Source organism: Rattus norvegicus, chromosome 13 (genome assembly GCF_021556685.1).
Source record: "Rattus norvegicus strain SHRSP/BbbUtx chromosome 13, alternate assembly SHRSP_T2T, whole genome shotgun sequence".
Taxonomy (NCBI): Eukaryota; Metazoa; Chordata; class Mammalia; order Rodentia; family Muridae; genus Rattus; species Rattus norvegicus.
This window is the reverse complement of record NC_141546.1, coordinates 104097195-104116919: the sequence shown is the minus strand read 5'-3', so window position 1 is coordinate 104116919 and position 19725 is coordinate 104097195. Positions and strand designations below refer to the sequence as shown.

The window sequence follows — 19725 nt, the reverse complement described above, 5'->3', positions numbered from 1 at the left end:
AACCTAGGCCTGGTGACATGTGCCTATAAGCCCAGCATAGGAGGGATGGTAACAGCCAGACCTTGAGGGCTTGTGAGGGGCTCTCTAAAAACAAGCAAACAAGTAAGTCTACAACAAGGTGGGAAGCAGTTGAGGAAGACACTAGATTAAGTGCTGGCCTTTACATGTGCATACATGTGTGTACCCACACAGGCATGAACACACATGCACAGCACATATGCGTGCACACATTCACACAGCACGCACACATGCACGTAGCACACATGCATGCACACATGCAGAGTGAACTCTAGCTATTTTTAAGCAGAGTTGCACTGAGACACTCCACATTCTTAGATTAGAGAGATTAGCAGGGATCCCAGGTTCCCAAGTTCCTTCACCAATAAACCCAAAGCAAAGGTCCCCCTGATTCCAGGCACAGAGGGCACCCTGCTCTGAAACACTCCCACAATTATTCTTCTGTTACTTTAATGCTAGCAGGTGCCCTCTGCCAATCCTATTTGTTGGTTCCTGTGTGTTAGAGAAGCATTCATTCCGTCCACTTTGTTTTATGGAATTCCAGACTATTCAGGATCGTATGAAACACAACTCACTATAAATATGCAACAAAGGATGTTGTGGGCTGTTCTACAAGTTATACAAGTGTATAATTATAAAGACCCAGTAACGTGGGCTTTGGTCCTGTACCAACCCAAAGGTCTGGTGAGGAGTCAGAACCCAGCCTCTTGAGGATCTCCGAGAAAACTCATTCCCGAAGCAGACACCGTGAGGGAGGAGCCAGAGCCTCCTCTGGCTCACGGAGCTGCAGATTTCCCAAGGGAATTCTTTTCTTTTTTCTAGAGAAATAAATTATGATCTTCCTGGCTCGCCCATCTTCCCGAGCCACGGGGAAGAGAGGGGATGAGGCAGAGGCAGTAGAGAGTTGTGTCCAGCCCTCTCCATGGATAGACCCTGGCTTCTGTCGCCTCTGACATCCACTGTTGGTTTCCTGTAGCTGTCCTGGTAAGAGAGAGCAGATGGAGAACCAGATTAGACCAGTCAGCCCAGCCCTGATTGTCATTTTATGAGGCTTCTGTGATTTTTGTCGGGCTAGCTAGAAGAGAGATCTGGAGAGGGAAAACAAGGGAAACAGAAACTCTGAGGCATGGGGCCAGGTCATCTGTGACCTGGAAAAGACCAGAGTAAAGTGGGTATGTCAGAGACAGATAGAAGCCTTTCAGCTCCCACCGCAAGCCCTGCACTGGCAGCAAGCCGCTCCCCCTATGCCTTTGTTCCTTCATCTGAAAAATGAGGGTAATCACATATTCCTGTCAGAACCATTACAAGGGTTAAAAAATGCATGTGAAGCACAAGGTGAAAGTTGCCTACCTCGGGGGACTAGTGGTCCTACTGTGGAACTAATGATAAAATAATGTTCTGTAACAAATAACGCCTTCGCAAGTCAGCTCTCAGAGGGACCGGCAGGGGAAGCAACCCTGCCAAATTCTATTCAGTCTTCTCCGTTTGGCTCCACAGGCAGATGTTAAGCACCTACCGTGGACCACACTATGATATCAGCACCACTCAGCTCCGGGGGTCAGAAAGATCCAGGTCTAAATCCCATGCCCACCATTTCCCAGAGGTGGCTTTAGGCAACGGCTTGACCCTCTTGATGTGGCAATGTGTTCCTCCAAGTAAAGTTCAAGGGACCTGCCTCAGAGGTTGCTGAGAATAAAGGAATGCATTTATAACAGTGACTTTGCCCAATCAACTACACTTAATACCATCTCTGTCACTGACGTCACCAAGACCACCACCACCAGTTCTGGGTATCACGTAAGGGGTTAAGAATGAATTAGAAGGGATGGGTTGTAGCTCAGCGGTGGAGCCTGGGCCAGGACCCACAAAACCCCAGCACGGAAAAGAACATGGGATAAGATATACTTTCTGCTCTCAAGCACCTCATGGTTTTGTAGGTCCCAGGATTCTGGAAAGGGTTCTAGCACTACAGACACGATCAATAAGCCTTCGTTGCTATTTATTGAGCATCATCAAGAAGGATTGAAGTCCTTGGAGTACAGGGCTGTTCCCATGGTATTCTTCGGCCTGTTGAGAGGAGAGAGAGCTGGAGAGATGGCTCGGCAAATAAAAGCACTTGTTACTCTTGCAAAAAATCCAGAGTTCCGTTCCCAGCACCTACATCAGGTGGCTCACAATTGGCTATAAGTCCAGCTCACGGAGATCCAACATCCTATTCCGGCCTCCTCAGGCACCACAGACATGTATGCATGCATACGCACATAGACATACACATAAATAAAAACAAACTTCAAGCCAGAGAGATGGCTCCATGGTTAAGAGGATTGGCTGCTCTTCCAGAGGACCCAGGTTGGCTTCTCAATACCAAAATGGAGGCTCACAGCCATCTATAACTCTAGTTTCAAAGGCTCTGATGCCTTCTTCTCGACTCCGCAGGTATCAGGACTAGGTATGGTGGACAGACATATATTCGGACAAAACACTCATATTCATGAGTTTAAAAATAATTAAAATTTAAAAGTAATTGAAAAAGAATTAAAAAGCTAGTTTGGGGAACTAATATTTGGACATCTATCTTGGGTTCACTGATCATTTCAGGGCTAATGGGACTGTCAAAAACAGGACAGAAAAAGTGAGGGTGACCTCCCCAACGAAGCTGTCCTCCTGTGGGGTAGGATGGGGACAGAGGACCAGCCTGAAAGGTGGACCTTGTCTGAGTATTAGCGTAGTGAATCCTCATTATGTGCCTGCATCTGGGCCCCGGGCGAGTTTTGTTATCGCTGTTATTTCTTCAGTCTTTTGCATATATATTTATTCTCCCCAGCCTTGAATCCCACTCTCAATTCCACTGCTGTCCTCTAAGTCCAGTCTCTATGACTCCTCTACAGAATGACCACAGTTCTCACCCGCTCCACCTGATCCAGGGTTCCCGGAAAATCCAATGAGAGCAATCCTGTCAACAGGTCTTTATCGAGTGCATGCTTAGTAACCTAGCATGAGACACTGTGAAACAAGTCCTGACCCTTAGGGACCCGGGCAATTCAGGCCCATATTCCCAGATAGCAGTGAGCAGTCACACGCCGGATAGTGTATTGTAGGTAGTAACAAGGAATATGAATCGCTCTAGCAGGAGGGAATGAGAAAGGTTTGAGAGCATGGGCTGACACTGTTTGAATTGACTGTGGTGTTAAAATGTGGCACAGACAGTGTGCACAGGCACATATGCATAACTAGTTCTCAGAATGCTCTGCGTCCCATAGTCTAAGGGCTGCTTAAATTCTTAGGTACATCCAAGAGCGTGGTGCATGGGATTTACTGAGAGCAGGTGGAGTGCAAGCTGTTACAGGCTGTGCACCTGTAAGCTTTTGTCAACCAAGTCAAACACACTAGAGAAGCAAGGTCTAGCATCTCCCACAAGGTCTACTGACTCAGACGAGGAGATGGAGGACCAAGAGGTGACAATTCCTGGCCAATGTCATAAAGAAGTTATAGAGGGCCAGTGGGATGGCTCAGCATGTAAAGTCACATGTCATTAACACTGACAACCCAAGTTCAGTCCCACGTGGTAGAAAGAGAGAACCATCTCCTGAGAGACCTTCTCCAACTGCCACATGTGCATGCATGCACACACTAAATAATTGCTAAGCTACAATTAAGAGGTCACAGAGTCAGAGTTCAAAAGTTACCTCTCCAGCAAAGGAATAAAAATGGCAAACCGATCGCTCAGATGTTCAAGTCTCCTCGGAACTGTAATTTTGAGGGAAATAAATTATGGAGTCGGGTGAGTTGTGACACAATTTTTCTCAGAAGCCGCATCTCAAGCTCAGAACAGATACAGCTAAAAAGACTTCCTTCCTGAGCTTGGCACGGTGGCTCACTCCTGTAAACACCCAGATGAGGAAGAAGAGGCCACTCTGGACCACGTGGTGAGACCCTATATACTCAAAAAAACCTAACAAACTCCCCACAGGAACCACCTGAAGCGATTCAGGAGCACTTCCGGCTGTGGCCGGCAGATGGCAGAGGGTGACTGGGGAAGGAGGGATCCCCAGCCGTTGCCCCGCCCCTCCAGTGTGCTGTGCTCAAAAGTAGAAAATGCCTCGGTCCTGTTTACAGTCACAGATCATCCTGAGAGGCTTTTTCTAGGTAGAGGCCCTCACTGCTTGAGATTCTGTCACCCCTTCCACATTACACCAGGAGATAAGGCACCCTCCCTCCCCTCCACCAAGATATTACCTCCTGCTGCATCTAGCCAGACCTCCCCAGCCCGACCATCAGCGGTCTCAGCGGAGGGAAAGCTCGAAGCCGCACAGGTGACCGTGCAGCAAAGGATGTAGCCCCGGACAAAGAGGTTGGTCTCTGTTGACTTTAGACAAGGAAATCCTGGATAATTGTCCCGCGGAAGGGGGATTAAGCACAACTCCTACTCAGGCTGTAGGCACCTGGAGAGCAATGGAGCTCTCTCCGTGTTAGAGAGCTTTCTGTTGCTTTAATAAACTGTGATCAAAAGCCACTTGGGGAGGAAAGGGTTTTTTATTTTACGCTTCCAGGTCACAGCCCTTCCTTGGGGGAAGTCAGGTCGGAACTCGGTGGCAAGAACTGTAACAGAGACCATGGAAGAACTCCGCTTACTTGTGTAAGGGTCCGAAAATCGCTGAAGGGTGACCCCAGACTCAGTATGCAAAAACAGAGAGTATTCATTTTGCAGAAGCAACCAGCATGGGGGGGGTGTTGTCAACCATTCTCTAAAATGTCAACCCCAGACAAAGGCACACAGACCTTCTTATAGGCAACTGGGGGAACTCTCTAGAAGGATTAGGTAATGTAAGATTTCATTGGTAGGTAGAGGTCACAGTGGTCTGCATTCCTATGTCATGGACTTTCAGCAGTGTGACAAAATAGGGCTGTCCAGTGCAGATGGCCCATTCTGAGATAAGCTATTTCCTTGTTTTTCCTGGTTATTCCCCAGGCCGTCCTTTGGGAGGGGGTTTTACCACCTTGTTCTGGATTTTAAGGTCTGTTCCTAGAGCTGGTGTCTTATGACTTAGTTTCTGGGACTTACGTTCTATCCCTGAAGCAGGCCTGGTCCTTAAAATGGACCTATTGGCTCACACTGTTACCTTTCTTACAGCTCAGGCGCCACCCACAGTGGGATTGACCTTTCCACATCACTAAACAATCAAGAAAATGCTCTGCAGACACATCCACAGGCCAATCTGATGTAGACAGTTCTTTGGTTGCTGCTCCCTCTTCCCAGATGTCTCTAGACTGGGCCAAGTTACAGCCGTGGCTCACTGGAAACCATAGATTCTTAAATCAAAGCATCACATGAGTGGTCCAGACAGAGGCTTTAAGGGACTCTCTCTCTCTCTCTGAAACTTCATAAGCCAAGCCTTCATCAGCCGCACTTCTCTCAACTCTCTCTTATCCAAGTTCCCACAGAACACAAAGCTTTGAGTGCGCAATAGCTTTTCCAGCCCAAATTCCAAACAGTACCCCAACACCCCCCCCCACCCCCCAAACAACATGGTCAGGTCTGTCACAGCAATAGCTCAATCGTTAGTACCTGCTTCTGCCATAGTTTGCCTTTTCTTGCTGCGGTAGACATCATGACCAAAAGCGATCGCTGACAGAAGTCAGGGCACGAACTCAAGCAGAAAAGCAGAGGTAGAAATCATGGAGTGCTGCTTACTGGCTGACATATTCTCCTGGGCTTGCCCAGATTGCTTTCTTATACAACGCATTACTACTGCCTAGGGGTAACACCACCCACAGTGGGCTGGGCCATCCCACATTACTCATCAATAAAGAAACTGCCCCACAGACTGGTGCACAGGTAGCCCTCAGTCAAGGCTCCCTCTTCTATCGAGCTACCTTGTGTCAATGTTACAGACATAACCAGCATGCTCGGTTTTGGATTTTGTTGTTTGGTTGCTATTGCTATTTCTGTTTTGTTTTGTTTTGTTTTTTTTTTCTCGTTGGTTGTTTTGTGGTTTTGTTAGGTTTTATTTTATTTATTTATTTTTTTAGACAAGGTCTCACTCTAAATTCTGAGCCATTCCTTACTCTTCAGAACTCACTGTATAGCTCAAGCAGGCCTTGAACCTGTGGCAATCCTGCTGTCTCCTCAGGGCTAGGACTACAGTTGTGCATTACCACATCCAGCAGGCTCACGGTTTTGGAGGTTCCAGTCCAGGGTTAGTCGGTCCCCCTACTTACAGGTCTGTGATAAGCCTGCACCTAGAGGCCCCACAGGATAGAGCAAGCTGCTCAATCCACAGAGGCCAGAAAATGAAGACAGGAAGAGACTGAGAGCCCTCAGTTCCCTTCAAGGGCTCCCACAATGATTCATGGTATACAGTCCACCTCTTAACTGTCCCCCAGAAACACTATGCTGAGGATGAGGCCTTTGGAGGACACCAGATTCAAACAGCAGTAAATTTATTTGTGCTTTTTTTTAACTTTGAAAGAAGATAGGCATATGGGAATCAGAGAAGCCAGGGGCTCCTTGCCTGTCTGAGAACTGCTCTGTGTTTGGGCTGTAACAGTGTAATGTGATGAGTCCCAAAAGGTCAGACCATAAGGAACTTAACTCTCCCCTTCCCAGAGTGTTCACCAGGAAGTCTGACACTGACCTGTGATGCAGGGACAAGGGGACAACCATATTTGTCTGTTTGCGGAGAAAAGTCTAACGTTCACATTTGATTTTATAAACAAGACCACGGGATGGCTTTGAGTGTTAACTAAATTCACACACATGGAGTGCAGAGCCTCCACTAAATGCTAGCTGTGCCAGTCTCCAACGCAGAAACATTTTTGAGAACTGGGGGAGTTATTAAATGACATTTGCTATTTGCTTCCCTTTACTGAGCAGAACTTATTAAGTATCAACTATGTGCCAGGCTCAGGGCCAGGCCTTGGATGTAACAAGACCCTCCTGACCCCCTCTCTGCCCTCAGGAGAATTCCCTCCTTGAATGTTCACTGACCTCTAGAAAGGCAACACCAGTGAAATAACGCAATGTGCTGTGCGGCTGATGAGCTTTATTGAGCCTGTCATGCTGCACAGACAGAGACCAGAAGAGAAGAAAAGGCCACACTCTCCATGCAAACTGGTACAAAGGACAAGATTCCCCACAAGTGAAACAGACAAGCCCTCACACCCACCCACACCCAGAGTCAAGCTCCCACGGGTCCTCTGGGTTACTGTGTCTGCTAAGAGGAACCCGAAGACCAAGAGCAGTCTCCAAAGATGGTTATGAGTGAAGCAGCCAGGAGTGCACCTGCCATATAATCTTGACTAGCAGCTTCCTGGCTCTAAGCGTAGAAGCCTCACCGCACCCTGCAAGGTTTTAATGCATAGCAGAAATCAAAGGTCTGTGATGATCTGCTGACACGGGTTGGTTGTCTCAGCTCCCTGACTACTCGTTTTAAAACAATTTCTTTAAAATCTGGCTCAGTGGGTAAGACAGTCTTCTCTTCAAGCATGATGACCTGAGTTTGAGTCTTTGGCACATATGCAAAATGCCAGGCATTGCTGTGTATGCCTGTGACCCTAGCATTTCGGAATGGGGACAGGAGGCTCACTGGCTGGTTAGCCTAGCAAAATGGAGAACTTGAAGTTCAGTGGGAGACTCAGTCTCCTCTATCTCAAGGCAGTTGAGGTAAATAGTGCTAGAGAACGACATACACACAACACACACACACACACACACACACACACACACACACACCTGGTTGGTTGGTTGGTTGGTTGGTTGGTTGGTTGGTTGGTTTTGAGACAGGGTTTCATATCACAAACGCGCGCGCACACACACACACACACACACACACATACACACACACACACGCGCGCGCGCGCACGCGCGCGCACACACACACCTGGTTGGTTGGTTGGTTGGTTGGTTGGTTGGTTGGTTGGTTGGTTTTGAGACAGGGTTTCATATCACAAACGCACACACACATGCACACACACACACACACACACCTGGTTGGTTGGTTGGTTGGTTTTGAGACAGGGTTTCATATCACAAATGCATGCGTGCGCACACACACACACACACACACACACACACACACACACACCTGGTTGGTTGGTTGGTTGGTTGGTTGGTTTTGAGACAGGGTTTCATATCACAAATGCACACACACATGCACACACACACACACACACCTGGTTGGTTGGTTGGTTGGTTTTGAGACAGGGTTTCATATCACAAATGCGTGCGCGCGCGCACACACACACACACACACACACACACACACCTGGTTGGTTGGTTGGTTGGTTGGTTGGTTGGTTGGTTGGTTGGTTGGTTGATTGGTTAGTTTTGAGACAGGGTTTCATATCACAAACACACACACACACACACACACACACACACACACACACACACCTGGTTGGTTGGTTGATTGGTTGGTTGGTTGGTTGGTTGGTTGGTTGGTTGGATTTGAGACAGGGTTTCATATAGCCTACACTAACCTAAACTCATCTTCCTGCCCCCATCTGTCAAGTGCTGGGCTAACATGTATGTGCCCTCATATGCAGCTTCCATTCATTCCTATTCCTCTATTCATGGGGCACAGATGGCAATCCAGTTACTTACAGGGTTCAAACTAACTGTACATATAGAGGACGAAAGTAAGTGAACAGACCACAGAAGATCAATCCGATGCTCTTGGCCTACAGAAACCTGTTGAGGCCTCCCATGCTGGGCAGAGGTGTTGGAGCAAGGCTGGCTGCACCATGTTTGTGAAGAGAAGTGCGCAGAGCTGGATCGAGACCTAAACTCAAGAGAACCCAGCAGAGCACTGGTTCAGAGTTCAGAGTTGCTGCTACCTCAGAACTAACATGTTCCCCTTGGCTTCCGAGGTGGCCCATGACTGAGTGATCTTTTGGAGAAAGCTTGGGTTTGTTCGTCATTTGATGCTTTTAAGTCTTAGAAATGAACCAAGTGCACATCATATCACACCAAAGGCCCTGGGTGTTGGTAGCTGGTGAAGGTTACCCTCAGGGAGTCAATGGGAGAGTCATGGGTCGTCATTAAAGAATAATTGTCATAACAGCTTCTGGTGCTCATTTGTTGAAAATATGACCAGCTTTTCAGATACATCCCACCCAGTTCCACTTAAATGATTTATTTCCTACTAATTTTAAAATTAAGTGGGCGAGTTTGGATGAGAATGGTTATCTTCTATTTACACTTGCCTTTAGTAAACATGATGACTCGACTGTTTCTCTGCTCTAAAACCATAAACCTTTCTATCTTAATTCCACATCAAGAGGTAAGCGACCCCCCACCCCCCCAAAAAAAATAAACTCAAAAGGATTTGCACTTACATTCAGCCTTGGCCTTCATCCCCTGGGTTTCCCCTACAGGTCTGCACATTTTTTCCCATTGTCCTCTCAGCCCCATCTCCCCAAGTCATCAGCTCACAGACAGTCCTTTTCAAGGGCAGGTCAGACAGGAAAAGCTTCCATCAACTCAGCAGGTCTCTAGACAGACACACTGCTCACCTCCTTCCTTGGCCACCGCTGCCCACATCACGGAAAGTTCAACCTTGCTGTGGGGAGAGATAATGTTGAGTTTGCCATGGATGAGTCACTGAAGGAAAAGCCATGGAGATTGGAGAAAATTCATATTCATAGGGTGTCCCGTGGGACTGAGCCCTTGGGTGGGAAAGGGTCACTAGCAGAGAGGGCCACCCACCGCTCTGAGAAGCTTGTGCTTTTACTGAGGAATGTGAGCAGTCTGGGTATAAACTTGAGCCCTAAGGCTTGTACTTGCAAGAAGCCGTCTCAGTTCTACTAGGATTCCCAGTGATTATTAAGCACTTCTTAGAGCCAGTAATATGTGCATGTGTGCCTGTGTGCCTGTGTGTACGTACGTGTGTGTGTGTGTGTGTGTGTATGTGTGTGTGTGTGTGTGTGTGTGTGTCTGTGTGCATGTACATGTCACTGCACATGTGCAGAGGTCAGAGGACATTCCTGGGTTTCAACCTTGTTTGAGGCAAGGTTCTTTGCTACTCTGCTCTGTGTTCACCAGGCTCCTGGGCCTGTAAGTTCCAAGGATCCTCCTGTCTCCACCTCCCACCTTGCTGTGGAAGTGCTGCTCATCCACATATGTGCTACTGTACCTTTATGTGGGTGCTGGGAATCCAAACTACCCACTGAGCCATCTCCTCGACCCAAGAAGAATTTAAAATAAAACTGTTTGCACTGGAAGAATTAAGAAACCTTAGCCTACTGTTCCAAGAAGGAGCCAACATCTGAAAAAATTAACAAGGAACCTTTCTAAAAATGCTGCCTAAACTGGAAGACTTTATGCATCCTGATAAACAGGCCACAGGGATCTCGCTGCAGTAGAAGAAAACAAGACACATCCCAATAGATTCATAGGACTAAGAGAAGAGCCAAAACTTATTAATAATCCAAATATTAGAACAGGTTTCTTTTAAAGGATCAAGAACCAGCTTAACATTGCAGGAGAGTCTAGCTACAATAAACCAGATTTTTGAAGAAGAAAAACTGCTTGTAACATGGATTCTCTCCCCAGAAAAACTGCCAAACAGACATGAGAATAAATGCTTATCTGAATACTCAAGGTCTCAACAATTTCCTTCTATGAACCTTTCTCAAGGAGCTTCTCAGTTAGGACTAAAGAAGAAGGGTGTCCATGACCTTAGAGTACTCTGGAATTTCTGCTCTGCCAGAGTCCAGAGTCCAGACATGGCGGGGAGAGCTGGACAACTGGGGCAAGGTGCAGGGTGAAAGGGCAATGAGTGTATAGAGAGTTTAAAAAAATATGAGGCAACTATCAACTCCAGGAAAATAGAAAGTTGTACAAAAGAAGGGCATCCTAGGGGTTGGGGATTTAGCTCAGCGGTAGGACGCTTGCCTAACAAACACAAGGCCCTGGGTTTGGTCCCCAGCTCCAAAAAAAAAGAAGGGCATCCTAGTGAGTACACATGATTGATAGAAAGATTATATTCATATAAAATAGTATAAATACTGAACATGGGATGTGACAAAACTGGGAGGGTAGATGGGTGAGCAGGAAGTGGTTTATATTGGTGGAGGTAAACCATGAAAGACAGAGGACCTTTGCCTTTATGGTAAGAATTCATTGGGTCATATCTAAAACTGAAGAAAGAATGAGTACGTCACAATGAGCTGCATGTTTTTATTTGGGATTAAAGATAGAAGTGGATAGTAGTGGGCAAAGCATTTGAGTTTCGTTTCTTTTTCTGTGATAAAATGCTGTGGAAAAAAATTAAAAAATGGGAAAGGGGATGTGTTCTCTTTATACTTCCTGGTTGCGGTTCATCATAGTGTAGAATTCAAAATGGCAGGAGCTCAAGTCACATCACACCCACAGTCAAGAGCAGAAGAAATAAACGGGGGTTGGGGAGTTAGCTCAGTGGTAGAGCGCTTGCCTAGCAAGCGCAAGGCCCTGGGTTCGGTCCCCAGCTCCGGAAAAAAAAAAGGAAAGAAATAAAGAAAGAGAGAGAGAGAGAGAGAGAGAGAGAGAGAGAGAGAGAGAGAGAGAGAGAGAGAAAGAAAGAAAGAAAGAAAGAAAGAAAGAAAGAAAGAAAGAAAGAAACACATGCAGGCTGGCTTGCTTGTTTGCCTTTTCCTTTCTTACAGTTTAGGACGCACTATGGAATGGTGTCACTCATATGGGCTGGGTCTTTCCATATCAATTAATAATAAGTGTGGCTCCTCATAAACATGACCCCAGGCCATCGTGTTCTAGACCGTTCCTCAATTAAGACTCTCTTCCCAGGTTAGTCTAGGTTATTTCAGGTTGACTGTGAAAAACCAAACACAACATTGATTTTTTTTTAAGACTGAAAACCATTTGACTCCTACATAGAAGTCAAATTTGACCCCTGGGTATACATATACCTTTGATTAGCATTTTTAATATGAAGATTTACTGTCATTCAGAAAATTTCCTCATCTTTCTTGAACCAGAACCTCTGGAATGGTTTCAGAGAGACTATGAAATAATAGCTAAAAGATTCAACTCTGAGTCGAACATTACTGCACTCAAATTCTGGTGTGTCCCCTACTGATTAGGACGTTAAGAACGACATCTAACATCCCTCTGCTGTAACCCACCTCGGCTGCAACTCCCTCAGCTATGAAATTAGAATAGTAAGGATAATAGCCAACTTCTCTAGTACCGTTAGGGTAAAACACAAGTATCTGAAACACACATGTTAACATCTTCATAAATAATAGTTATTATAGTTGATGAGGAAATAGATAACCAAATAGAGATTTAGTGAAGACAGACACAGCTGAAGGAGTGAACTTAGCTGCTTGCCTCTCTGAAGCCTGTCACTCTTATATCACTTAGCATAAGAGAATGATTCAACCACAATACATAGAGAATGAGTGACTGAATGAATGATAGCCCAAGTTTCAGGGAGATAGGTTAGGACTAGTGCAACCACAGGGAGAGAAAAGTCCATGAACACAGACTTGACAACCAAAGCCAAAGGTCTTGGTTGCCAGTAAATTATGTCTTTCATTCCTTTAAATTCAAATTTCAAGTTCAGCCAAGCACTTGGCTGCCCAGGTGAACCTCCCTCCTCCCAGTAGTATCTCTTCTATTCTTCCATTAAATCTTTGTCCAGCACTGCCCTTCTATAGCTGTCCGTATACTCTCCTTGATCCCCACAAAATATACACCCATCACCCCGCTTAGTGAGTCTTGATCTGATACACATCTGCTGTGATGGTCTGAGTATGTTGAGGAGAGTGAGTCCATGGAAAGGGGACATCTGATGCTGGGGACCTTTCTTGTAGAGCCAGCGTTCATGTTTACCCAAGTAGATGTGAGGTGTGTGTTGTCCTCCAGAAATGTCTAAGGAATCAAATTATCCAAAGGGCTTATACCCAAAGTTTAATTAAGTGATCCAGATATTGCTGGATTGGTTTCTCTGAGGCCTTTGTCCTTGCCTGGTGGGGACTTACCACTGTACCCACATTGTCTCTGTGAAGACTTTCTAGATGTTTCCATGCTCAGAGTTGCTTTCCTATAATGGCATCAGCAAGTTGGATTAGACCACACCCTGCTGGCTTCATCTAAGGTTAATTACCTTCCCAAAGTCCCTAAGTACAAACAGTGGCACATTCTGAGTTACTGGACATTGGGGCTTCCGTGTGTCAATGAGGAGGGACCGCACCACCTATTGAATAAATAACTGGAACAACCAACTAGCAGAGAAGGAAGGAGACCGCTTCCCTAAGAGGGAGGAGGGGAACCTTGAGCATTGTGTGTGCGAGTTGGTATTTCTATGACAAGTAGCAAGAAATGACAACTCCAAACCATGTAAGCCCAGAAGAGGGAGTCCCGGGGGAAGATGAGCAGCTTGTCCTCAGAGCTGGACCATGAAGAACAGAAGTATGGGTGTCTAAGACATGGAAAAGTGAAATAAATAGCCTGAACTGGAAGGGGCCCTTGAGTGCACATGTGTTATATGACTTTCATTGTGGAGGTGAAAAAGCATCAACTCACCCCAGACCGAGAGCACAGACAGATGGACCACATTCCATCCAAGTCCAGCCAGGGGAAGACTCCTCATTTCCCCCTTTCCTCTTCACTGTTCTGGTTCCTCCCTTTTCCTGTCACCTCCTTCCTCTTGCTCACCCTTTATCCTGCCCCTCCTTCCCCCACTTCTTCACTGTCTTACCTCTTGTCTCCTCACTCTCCCTTCCATCCTCTCTCTTGCTCCCCTTCTCCATTAGAAGCCACAACATCGACTGAGAGAAGCTGACTGAGAGAAACTGACTGGGCATGCATCACAGCTCCTCAATCTGCTTCAAGGAGTCTTAGTTCCTGTAGGCCCATCGCTCTCAGTGTGTGGTCAGCTTTCTCCCTGAGCCCTAAATCAACACTAACGAGGATCCATCTTAGCATGCACTTCCTCATCCTGCTGCTCCGTTCCTGGGTTGGTGTTCTTCAGTTCTTTCTGTGCATTCATCTCTCAGCTCTCTCTTGGGTCCACACTACGAGTGTAGAGGGCCAGCCCTGGCGAGGGTCTTCCTTCTTGTTGGTTCTTCTTGAGGCAGCGAGGAGGAAGAGCATCAGTGGATGGTAAGATTTGGTCTTAGGAGATATGGGGGTAGGACTCTGTCTTAGAAGATATTTAGGGTTGCTGTACAATAATAAAAAGTTTACTTATCTAAGTTACTATGCTACTGTAGCGGATTTACTCATCTATATCTAAGTCACTATGCTCTGCTACTGTAACTGATCTGCCTTCTGTGTTCCTCTGAGGCCAGAAACTGCAGTCTCTGGAACTTGGCACCTCATCCTAAAATAGAAGGAGATAAAGTAAAGGCTAGAGCCTTTTCTCTTTTGTCCCTATGCCTCTTGCTTGTCAGGCTATGGGGGAGTTTGGAGCAATAAACTTCTATTGAACCAAGAGAAGTGAATAGTGCTTGCAGAAGAAAAAACTTTTGCATAGGCAAATATACATAAACTTATGTGGGCTCATATACAGATTCACAAGTGTGCATTTATGCATTTGCATTAAGACTAGTTGGATCCAGCTTGCATGCAATCTCACAATTACATTCTTGCACACACACACATGCATACATTCTACATACTTACACATACATATCCATAGTTATATATGCACATGGAGCAAAAGACCAAGCACTGGTGCCGAAAGAACTCCAATTTTTATTGCATAGAGAAAGAAAAAGCTTCTACCCTTTCAACACTAAATGAATTAAACCCACATTTGTAAGAAGAACACTTTGCTCTCTTTTGTAAGACTAAGCCTGCCTTGTTATTAAGAAAGGACCTGTTCTGTCTGTCCCATGGTAAAGAGAAGCATACCTGCTCCTTCTGTGCTCTGCAGCTGCTGCTGCTTCTTCTTCTTCTTCTTCTTCTTCTTCTTCTTCTTCTTCTTCTTCTTCTTCTTCTTCTTCTTCTTCTTCTTCTTCTCCTCCTCCTCCTCCTCCTCCTCCTCCTCCTCCTCCCCTTCCCCTTCCCCTTCCCCTTCCCCTTCCCCTTCCCCTTCCCCTTCCCCTTCCCCTTCCCCTTCCCCTTCCCCTTCCCCTTCCCCTTCCCCTTCCCCTTCCCCTTCCCCTTCTCCTTCTCCTTCTCCTTCTCCTTCTCCTTCTCCTTCTTCTTCTTCTTCTTCTTCTTCTTCTTCTTCTTCTTCTTCTTCTTCTTCTTCTTTCTTCTTCTTCTTCTTCTTCTTCTCTTTCTCTCTGCATTCTGCACATTGCTTTCTTAGTGTTTTCTATGTTACTTATGGTCTCTAAGTTATTCCACTCTGCATTCTCTTCTAATCTTGCTCTCTCCTCCTGCTCTTATGTCCCAATGATGTTTTTACTTTCAATGCCTTCTCTTCCAATGCTATGCCTATAATTCTAAATTCTCCTTGGGTTCAGTTCTGTCAAAAAGGTGTTGTACTAAAAACTTCTCCTCAGCTCAGTTCCCTCTCACAACTCAATTCTTCTCAGCTCAGTTCTGACTCTTCTCTTTGTCCTCAGCACTTAAACATCTTTCAGAATACACGATCACATGTTAAAAAGTTCATCACAAGCTCACACAAAAATCAAATCATAAATTGAAATACAAGTTTACAACAGAGAATATTTACATGCATATCCATTAGGAGTAATTATTTAGCTAAAAATCCATCACCTGTCACAGCTCCACTGGTTCACTAAAGGTTTAAAACCATAACTAAGTTATTAGTGAAGTTTTGTATAGATAAACCCAGTCAATATTTTCTTTATTTCAACCTATAATAAATCGTTCTTTTTTTATGACTTTTGGTTAATTGTTTTACAACCTCTTGGAATGTGATCTGAGTAGGAGAAAGTCTGGTTACTATCTAAGAGCGATTAACTGGTGACACTTGGGAGACTGGCAGAGTTCTCACTGCAGTTTTAACTAGAAGAAAAGACATAATAGCAGTCCCACTATAAAAGAGCTTAATAATCACTGGTATAATTTTAGGAATTCTTATAGGATCATCATTAGGACTTAAGAAGTCATCTATATAGCATCACCACAAGACAGTACATCTCCGTAGATCTGCAGAGATCTGTTCCAAAGGGGTAGGCTATTACTTAGTGATTGTTAAATATATTTAATAACAACAGGAAAGGGATATTAATAGCAGGAATATTTCCTAAAATAAATTATCCTGTGGCCTTGCCCAGTAAGAGCAAACCTGTCCAGATAATACAATAATCTGAAGCAGGCCATCTCGGGGAGACCACCTGCTAGTTATTACCTTGTTCCATTATGGTTCCTGACAAAGAAGCCCAAGGATCTTCCTCATGGAGTATTACTCTAGAGTTGAGCAAGCTATGGGGTGTGGTAAGAGACCCTGTGCCAGGACTGGCCTGTCTGGCCACCTGGATGCCATTGCCTGGAGCTGCAGACTGATGGCTCAGCCTCTGTCACCTGAGCTGAGTCCATCTGCCCTTTACACTTGCTGGTGCTTCTCCTCCTATCAGTATTCTAGATGACAACTCCTGTCATTGAAGGAGCTCCTGAGAGACTTTCTTGACTGTAAATCCTTTCTGTCAAGGCAATGCATACAGCTGGTGTCACCCCTTTGGAAGTCCTTCCTGCAGGCCATTTTCAGATTTGAACTAAAGAGAAAAAAAGCACAGCTTTGACAGAATTTTTCCCACGTGGGCCACAGACTTTGTTGAAAAGTAACAAAAGCAAGATGGAGAAGACCCTTGAGGGTCCTGAAGCAGTGACAGTGAGCGAGGATCTGCCAGATTCCTAACAGTTGTCACTTGGAGCAGCTGTCCCCATCATTGCGATCAGACTGGGCCTGACTGCAGGGTTAGAGGAGCAGCCCACTATCACTGACAAACCTTCTTGGTTCTCCTTAGTAGCCTTGATTCAGGGGAGTGTCCTCCCCTTCTTTGTCCGGTTATGTCTTCTCCACTTCTTCCAATTTACTCCTGTGACCTTCATTGCTGTGCCATCCGGCATAATCTCTCCAACCCTGTCATCATTTCCCTTTCTGTTTTGCTTTCACTGGCTTGGTTTTCCTTGTTATGTTAATGTTTCTCCTCCGTTGGTATTGTAAATGATTACCTGAAACTGAAACCTTTCCAGTCGTGGCTTCATGTTTGGAAAGTTCATTTTTTGAGTTGTCGCAGTTGTGTTCATGTCACCCAGGTATCTCCCACGCTGCTGTAACTCCATCCATAGCCTGTTGGTCCCTCTCTTGCTCCTGTGTGGTTGGAGGCTGTCCTGTAACTCCATCTATAGCCTGTTGGTCCCTCACTTGCTCCTGTGTGGTTGGAGGCTGTCCTGTAACTCCATCTACAGCCTGTTGGTCCCTCACTTGGTCCTGTGTGGTTGGAGGCTGTCCTGTAACTCCATCCATAGCCTGTTGGTCCCTCACCTGCTCCTGTGTGGTTGGAGGCTGTCCTGTAACTCCATCCATAGCCTGTTGGTCCCTCACCTGCTCCTGTGTGGTTGGAGGCTGTCCTGTAACTCCATCCATAGCCTGTTGGTCCCTCACCTGCTCCTGTGTGGTTGGAGGCTGTCCTGTAACTCCATCCATAGCCTGTTGGTCCCTCACCTGCTCCCGTGGGTTGGAGGCTGTCCTGGGATGTGCTTCAACTGTCCTTTCCTTACCCTGTAGGGGAGTCACCAGATTGTTGGAATCCCATAGATCCCAGGTCGTTAGTAGCTCTGAGGATCCAGCTGCTGTTGAAGCTGCCAGGATCAAAACCATAAGGTTTAGAGTTGGAAATGATGGGGAAATGGGGTAAATGCAGGTTGCCCTGGACTGCAAGATTTACAGAAAGCTGTGGAGTTAAGCATTTTAAGTCACACGCCACACTGTCCCAAGAATCTCAAGGAGAGAGGGATCTGACATGGAGTGTGGTGTTCTAGGCACCATTGGAGTGACTCAGCCTTTAAAGTACTGGGTTGAGTGAGGCCAGGTTGCACCTCCATCAGTCCAAGTCATTCTTCCTCAATTGCTGGGTTTGTCGCTAGAACACGTACTGGCTTGCTGCTGCAATAAAACATCATGACTGAAAATGACAACTTGGGGTAGGATTCATTTCAGCTTGTGCTTTATAGTCCAGCACTAAGAGAAGTCAGAGCAGACACTCAAGGCAGGAACCTGGAGGCAGGAACTGAAACAGAAGCCATGGAGGAGTGTGCTTATCAGTTTGTTTTCCATGGCTTGCTTAGTTTGCTTTTCATACATCCCAGGATGACCTGCCTAGGAATGGAACCACCTACAGTGGATGGGGCCTCCTATAGCAGTCATTAATCAAGAAAAAGACTCACAGACTTGCCTACAGTCCACTCTGATGGAGCTGATTCCTCAACTGAGGTTCTCTCTTCACTGATGAATTTACCTGGTATCAAGTTGACAACAACAACAGCAGCAACAACAACAACAACAACAACAACAAAACAAAAACAACTAACCAACACAGCATGCATTCAGACAAAAGCAGACCACTAAGCTCTCCCTGTCCTGGCAGTTGCCACTGTCTCCAATCCTTGTCCACTTCTTCTCTTTGACTAAAAACATGGTAATGGGAGTTGGGGGTGACAACAGTGCAGAGGTGGCTCCGTGGTTAAAAGCACTTACTATACACTCATGAGGACCCAAATTCAGATCCCAGCAATTACGTAGCAAGCTGGCTGTCCTGCAAATACCAGTAACAACACTCCAAAGGTTTGATGCCTTCTCCGGCTTCTGCTTGTGCACAGGCACAAAGACACGTGCACATGCATGCATGTGTGCATGTGCACACAGAGAGAGACAGAGACACAGAAAGAGAGAAAGGGAAAAACACACACATACTCACATACATACATAGAGAGAGGGGGGAAGATTACATTAAATACAAAAGAGAAACAGGAAGTGAAGGTAAAAGCTCTGGGAATTATGGACTATGTGTAGTTGCCAGGGTGATACGGAGAAATACCACAGACAGAGCAATCTCCATTTTCTAGGAGACTATTCAGATTTCACCTGTATAACACAAGCCATAATCAGTGAGATCGGGGTGACCCCAAAGGCACAGCAATGTCAGTTGCACATATGGTGTAGCACTGAGGTGGTAAGGAAGGTGACTGACACACACACACAAACTGAGAACCCTCGATGGTCATTGGAAGTCACTTAACAATGCTAAGGGGAGACTGGCCAGTCTGAGGATTTGCTCACTTACCCCACTATTCATTCAGTCTCTCAGTCTCTTTCTCCCTCTCCCTTCCTCTCCTTCTCCCCATCCCTCTCCCGCTCCCTCTCCTCCTTCCCCTCCCTCTCCCTCTCCTTCTCCTCCCTCTTCCTCCCCCTCCCCTTCCCCCTCCCCCTCTACTTCTCCCTCTTTCCCTCCTTCAACATAAGTAACTCCAATTTCTTTTTGGTCTACTGGGCAGGAGTTTAGGCCTAGTGAAGAGCCTCTGTACATTTCATTCAGCACCGTTGCTAGGACATTGGCCAAGTTTCATCCCCTTTTATGAACTTAACTCTCTCATCTTTAAAATGGTGAAATAATATAACATAAAAGTTTTGCCATTTTGTGAAGATGAAGCAGGAGACAAGACATTTTTAGACCGTGATTCCTGACATCAGATGTCCTGGCAGTGAGAGGAGACTACGTTCCCCATTCTGACAATGCAGACTGCTTTTGCTTGACTTTACAGACTTCTCCGTGTTAATATTTAAC

General features: G+C 45.9%; 1 long non-coding RNA gene across 2 annotated transcripts; it reads right to left on the bottom strand.

Moving 5' to 3' along the window:
• Nucleotides 1-599: 599 nt before the first annotated feature.
• On the bottom strand, nucleotides 600-16367 carry LOC148001876 (uncharacterized). 2 transcript variants are annotated; one of them, XR_015635784.1, is made up of 3 exons: nucleotides 16290-16367; nucleotides 9532-9578; nucleotides 600-999 (listed from the first exon to the last, which is right to left on the bottom strand). It is a non-coding gene; the product is annotated as an uncharacterized LOC148001876 (long non-coding RNA). The 2 variants fall into 2 exon arrangements; XR_015635783.1 differs by lacking the exons at nucleotides 9532-9578; nucleotides 16290-16367 and adding an exon at nucleotides 5585-5734.
• Nucleotides 16368-19725: the final 3358 nt, after the last annotated feature.